The sequence below is a fragment of the Humulus lupulus genome, chromosome 1 (genome assembly GCF_963169125.1).
Source record: "Humulus lupulus chromosome 1, drHumLupu1.1, whole genome shotgun sequence".
In the NCBI taxonomy this organism is placed as follows: Eukaryota; Viridiplantae; Streptophyta; class Magnoliopsida; order Rosales; family Cannabaceae; genus Humulus; species Humulus lupulus.
This window is the reverse complement of record NC_084793.1, coordinates 165,388,670-165,395,513: the sequence shown is the minus strand read 5'-3', so window position 1 is coordinate 165,395,513 and position 6,844 is coordinate 165,388,670. Positions and strand designations below refer to the sequence as shown.

The 6,844-nt window shown below is 33.4% G+C and overlaps 1 long non-coding RNA gene across 1 annotated transcript; it reads left to right on the top strand.

Moving 5' to 3' along the window:
* The first annotated feature begins 1,177 nt into the window (after window positions 1-1,177).
* LOC133822058 (uncharacterized) lies at window positions 1,178-2,603 on the top strand. The gene is made up of 3 exons (XR_009887801.1): window positions 1,178-1,572; window positions 1,676-1,736; window positions 1,852-2,603. It is a non-coding gene; the product is annotated as an uncharacterized LOC133822058 (long non-coding RNA).
* The last annotated feature ends 4,241 nt before the right edge of the window (window positions 2,604-6,844 follow it).

Sequence of the window (6,844 nt, the reverse complement as noted above, 5' to 3'; positions counted from 1 at the left end):
ATTCAAAGTGTTAAAAATTCTTTATAGAAAGTAAATTATATAAATATATATAATTTATGTTTTACTTAAGGGTTCATACCATTTTGAACTTTGTATTTTAGCCGATTACCCGTTTGGACCATTTATTTTTTAAAATTAACTCGTGGACTTTGTGTTTACTCATTTGGATAATTTATTGTTAAAAATTGACATTTGGATATCATATTTTGTCAACAAGTCATAAATAAAAATAGATAGATTATTTATTTATTATTATATATAGATATTTTTAATTGACATCTATTTTTATTATTATTAAAATAAAAATGAGAAAAAAGGAGAGAAAATAGATAGACTTTTTTATTAATTAATTAATAGCCATAAATTAGGAAATTAAAATAAAAAATGAGAAAAGTTTACGGTTATTTATATTTATAATTTAATTAAATAATTAATAATAAAAATGAGTAAAAAAATTAGATTAAAGGAGAAAATAGAAAAAATAGTTTGGAGTAATTTTAGAGTGCCACATCATCTTATTGAAGCTCTCATTTATATATATATAGATATAGATATTTAGATTTAATTATGATATTAATTTTAAAATTTTGAAAAAATATACTAAAGAATAAAAGGTACATAAGATGAATTCAAAAGTTAATATATATTTATTGGGGAATTCTCTTATAGGGGCTTCACTTTAAGTACTATCGGTGAGGCTCTCACTGTTCTTGACCCGTGAATAGTTTTCGGCGCAATTTTTTTTATGACAGTGCATATTATAGCTATTTAGAGTATCTGCAAATTTTCAGAAAATTCCGAATAGTTTACAGTACCGAAAACTAAGTTCAAACATGTTATTGCATGCGTGACTAATTTTTTTTATGCGTGTGGAAAACAATATGTTTGAACTTAGTTTTCGGTACGGTAAACTATTAGGAATTTTCTGAAAATTTGTAGGATACTCTAAATATAATATACACATAAAAAAATCGTGCCAAAAATTATTCACGGGTCGAGAACATTGAGAGTTATCCCAATAAGACTTAACGTAAAATCCTAAATTGTACTATATTTATTTATATTTTTCTATAACATCTATAAAAGTCGCACTTATCCATTTTTTTCGTTCATGTATTTTTTCGTTTCATACACTGTTCATTCGTTTTTCAATTGTCTCTTTGCACTTATTCTTTTCTTAATTTGAAAACAAAATACAATAATTTCACTATGTTTTTTTAGCTTTTATTCTAGGCTATTAGAGGACACGTTTTAACTTTTCCTATTGCAGGTCCTCGAACGAAAACACATTTCTTATTCAATATGAAGAAAAAGACACGTTCAGTTTCTCTTGTACTTTTCTATTGCTTCTACCCTGTTCTTTTTTTCTCCTTTACCCAATCTCCATTCTTTCCTCTCCGATTAATAAATTATTGTTCATAGCTCCTTGATTTGTCCACTTTTCCGCTTTGTATTGGAGTTTGTTTGCCTTAATAAGAGTAAATTTGCTAACAGAGGCCCCTCATTCTATTGCATGTCACTTCTTCTACCGGTGTCTACCAACCTTTTCAGTTTTGGACAATTTCAGTTTTGGTATTGTTTTTATCTAGATTAGATTTATTTGATGAGATTGAAGATTTTTTATAATCAACTCAGAAGTTGATTTTTGTTTTTTTAAATATATTTTCTGTTTCAGCGTTGGAGGAGTGATTGAGATATAATTGGGCTCATTTGCTTAAAGAATCATAAAAGTGTAGGTATGGTATTTACGCAGTTGAAGTATTTTTTTCCCCTCTAAATAATTGAGACTAATGTTCTTTAATTTACAAAATTTCAAACCTACTTTTCGCTCAACTATTTTTAATTTCCCAGATGGTGAAGCATCACAATCATGGTCCATGATGAATCCAGTCCTAAGCCGCAACAACTTATCTTCATGTCTCCTTCTGATACTGTCCTTCTCCTTCCATTTATTAGTTTGTGTTATTCCAAGCTCAACTGTGTTTGATTTATTATCTCAATATTGGTATAATTAGTGCTCACATGAGCTTGTGTTATCTTCTCTGATGTTTTCATGTGTTGTTTTTTATTCATTTATGGTTAAACTTTGGTTTTCGGCGTCGTTCCGGGCCTTTTTCGTCTTACCGTTTACGTCAGCATTTATCGACACATGGTGACACATATGTGGCATACTTCCCGAGAAGTCGTCGGAGGATGACAACCATGCCAACAAGTGATCGGTGTGCAATTTACTCAACTCCCGAGCAAGGGTCTTGGGATCCTCCGTGAATCCCTGAACCATAACCCCTCGGGAGGTTCTGAGATCAGGTCCAGATCCAAGAAAAACACTTTCACATCCATTCTTGGAGAGCCCGAGAAGCCCAGTAACAGCCTAGCGAGATTGTTGTATAAATTTAATATTTGATTTAAAATATGCAAGTGCACGTAATATAATATAATATAATATAATATAATATAATAATAATAATAATAATAAGTAAATTGTTGTTACAAAATAGAAAAATAAGTAAAATAATTATTAAATAACTTAAAAATACTAAAAATCAAATGAGTTGTTTTTAAGCTAAAGAAAACATTAAAAAGATAGAAATACTAAAATTAAAATTGAAGAAAGAAATATATAAATCACAAAATGGACTTAAATTATTGATTTTTTCTATATTAATCATTTTGAACAAATTGCGAACAGATTGCGGCAGCAATATTTTAGCAAAACTTCCAGATTAATAAGAATTCATTTAAACACTCATAAAACTTTCTCAAATTTTATGACATTAATTATTTTACCTAATTAAACATATTTCTATGCAAAATTAGATTTAAGAATGCAAATTCAAAGTTTAATTCTCAAAAGTTACATAAGGAAAATAACACATCCTTATGTTACTTACTAACATAACCTAACATGGATTATGACTTATGTGAATTCAAGTTCTTCCCATTACATTTAATTTTTCCAGCATTAAACATAATTAAATATCTTGTCATTGCTGGTCAAACAATAATAAGAAATTAATATAAGCACACTTGAATGAACAAGAAATATTTTACTAAAATAAAGTGCAATAACTTACTAAACTATAACATAGGGTTCATCAACAATTCAAGCCACCTAAAAATTAGTTCATGGCTGAGTTAATAAACATTAATCCACAATCAAAACAGCTCATAATATTCAGATTCAGAAATCACTTAGAAAATATAAAAATGGAGTTTAGGAATAGAAGAAAGAACAAATCCAAAATGATGCTTGAGCTCTCTTTTTTCATCATCCTTCTTCCTTGCTGATTTATGGATTTCTCTATTTCTTCTTTCCTGGTTTTTCTTTCCAAAAATGGCTGCTCCTCTCTATTTCGGCTGATACCTCTTTAAGTGTATTCTAGGTTTCCTCCTTTAGCCTCAAAAGTACAATATTGCCCTTCCTTCTAAAAAACGTGAGTTCCTATTTTCTTTTGTCATTTTCTCCCAAATGTTGACTAATGCGTTTTGTACTTGCCACCTCAGCCAATATTCTAGCTCACCCATTGACTTGTCACGTGTTCTATGTGCCCAAAAACCGTCTGATCAAAATGCTTCAGCAAAATCTGTTTTGTTGCAGCAAAACCTGATAATTCAGCTATCAAAAATTCAATGTAGATAGTTTCACATGTTAGTTAATTCTTTGTGCAAATATTTATCCATGAAACTACTACCTTTTAACCCATTAGCTATTAAAAAATACAAAAATAATTAAACTTAATTAAGATCATAAAAACACCAAAGTTAGCGATAAAAGCTAAAAATAAACTAACATCACCTACGATTTTTCCACAAGTATAAGTTCAAAAGCACATGAAATAACTCTTTATTCAAGAGTTATAAGAGATTTTTGGAGATTTGGAGGCCGCGCGGACTCAAGGAGTGCTCCCAGGCGCCTTTTCTGTTAGGATTTTGGGGACCACCCCTTTTTAGGCTGGGGAGCTGCGCAACTAGGCCTATAGCCAGGTGACACATGTAATGTACCCAATATTTAATAAGAATTTCCCATAGTCCATGATGAATCCAGTCCTAAGCCGCAACAACTTATCTTCATGTCTTCTTCTGATACTATCCTTTCTCCTTCGATTTATTAGTTTATGTTATTTCAAGCTCAACTGTGTTTGATTTATTATCCCAATATTAGTATAATTAGTGCTCACTTGAGCTTGTGTTATCTTCTTTGACGTTTTCATGTTTTTTTTAATTCATTTATGGTTAAACTTTGGTTTTTGGCGTTGTTCCAGGCCTTTTTCGTCTTACCGTCCACGTCAGCATTTATCGACACATGGTGACACATTTGTGGCATGATTCCCGAGAAGTCCTCGGAGGATGACAACCATGCCAACAAGTGATCGGTGTGCAATGTACTCAACTCCCGAGGAAGGGTCTTGGGATCCTCCGTGAATCCATGAAGCATAACTCCTCGAGAGGTCCTGAGATCAGGTCCAGGTCCAAGAAGAACACTTTCACATCCATTTCTTGGAGAGCCCGAGAAGCCCCAATAACCGCCTAGCGAGATTTTTGAAGATTTGGGGGCCGCACGGACTTGATTGAAGGAGTGCTCCTAGATGCCTTTTCAGTTAGGATTTTGGGGACCACCCATTTTTAGGCTGGGGAGCCGCGCAACTAGGCCTATAGCTAGGTGACACATGTAATGTACCCAATATTTAATGAGAATTTCCCATAGAATGTGGAAAAGAATGTAAACATATCTTTCATTAAAGGTTAATATCCATTTTGCTGCCCTCGTGCCACCTATAAATAGGGCATGAGGGGGTCATTTGTAAGGATTCGAAACCCTAGATTTTGGACTCTCATTTTACCTTGGAGCAAGAATATCCTCTGCTCAAGCTGTAAACCCTAAAGAGTTTGTGATTAGAGCAATTTTTCCTTTATACGAGTGACTCGTGGACTAGGCCTCGTAGACGGCCAAACCATGTAAAAACCTGTGTGTTTTGATTCATTTCTTTTTACTAGCTATCTTCTCATTTTTATTAGTTGACAGAAATTTGGGTCAATAGGGGTGTTTGTTTTCTTAGTTATGTGAGCTATAAATTATTCAATAAGTATGCTTATTTTAGCTTGCTTTAATTGCATAACTGGGTTGTTTGGTTTTGGGAGTTTGTTATTTGTTCTCAGCTTTGTGTACGTTCGTGGATTTAGTTTTGAAACTATAGTATTTAAGCTAATTTTGCTTGACTACATGGAACAATTATGAAATCTTGATTTTGTTTGTACTTTCTGAGAGTGTAGGTGTTCATCAAATGTAATCATTCTTATATATTCTTCTAAATGCTATTTTATTTGGATAAACTCATCTTTGTATTAACTATTACTTTACATTGAGTGTTACCCTTGCTTATTAAATTTATCTTGAGAATGAGAGCATGATGTGATTAAATATTTCGTTCACAAGTAATTATTTCACACATGGATTCCATCCCACTACCCCTCTGTTATTACTATTAATATAATACTACCCATATAACTATAATATTGGGGTAAGTTGATTTGAACTTAAATTAATTTTGAAAAGTAGTAACAAGAAAGATTACTGTATATGCGTAGTTTGTGTAACGTCTCAAATTTGCTAATAAGGCTTAGTGTCTTGATTAGTGTGTTGGGAGGGCATAATTGAATTTATATGAAAATTATGTGAAATTAATTGAATATATGTGTGATTGTGTGACATATATGATTTATATGGTGATATGAATACTTATGCATGTTTATGTGTAATAAATATGCATGTGGACCCTTTTTTGTTAATAAGGGCATATTTGTAATTTTGATTCGTTGAGTGTATAATTGTAATTATACGTGTTATTTGATTGAGACCACATTATTATGTGTATATATTTGCGATATTCGGCTCGAGGCAATCCTAGTGATCGAGTTAGCGGAAAAGTCACAACGAGGTCAAATACCCAAATCGGGGTAAGCCTAGGGGTACTTCAGTCATCTAGTACGTAGTCATGATTTATTAGGTGATGGGTAGTTATTTGGTGATTATTTGGGTATGTCGGGACTAATTGGGAATCTTAAGTGTAATTTGAGGATTATCAGGAAATGTGGCTAATGTCCGTCTCGCCCTTGAGGTCATTGAAGGGAAGCTCTTGGGTTAGAGGCATTAGGGTCTTTTCCCTGGCCTTGGACTGCCTTAGCCATCTAGAGCCCCTAGAAAGCTTACAATCAAGCAGCACAAACTCAGCTCACATTCTCTCTCTATATCTCTCTCTCTCTCTCTTTCTCTCTCGTTTCTCTCTCTCTCTCTTGAGGTGTTGGGGTTCTTGAATTTTTAAAAAGAAAGGATTGGAAACTTAAAGCTTGGTGCTAGGTGCGGTTCTAAGGTGCAGCCAGGAGACGAATCCCAGTTGAGGTAATGATTTTGGGCATGTAAACTCTAAGTTTCAATTTTCAATTTTGGTGTTTTTGAGCTCGAAAGCTCAAGGTGGGATTATGGGTTTCTATGGGGATTTTTTGGTATATTATGGTGTTATATTGTTGTTCTGGATGAATTTATGCGAGTTTATAACTCAATTCTGGGTTTAGTTGTTATTTAGGTAGAATTTTGAAGATTTGGGCTCAAGAAAATTGTTGAAAATTTGGGTTCGCAAGGTGGCGCCGCGGTGCTGTTCTTGGAGTGCTGCGACCCGCATGAACTCAGAGGCTAAGGGTGGTTCTCTGAATTGCCTTGGTGCCTCGGTGCTGGGTGGGTTGCACCACGGTGCGTGTCCAGGGTAGCAAGGGAGGTAGCTCTCTAACTTGTAGAGGGTCGCGACACCTTTGAGGGGCACCGTGGCTCGAATGGAGGATTTTTGAAAAA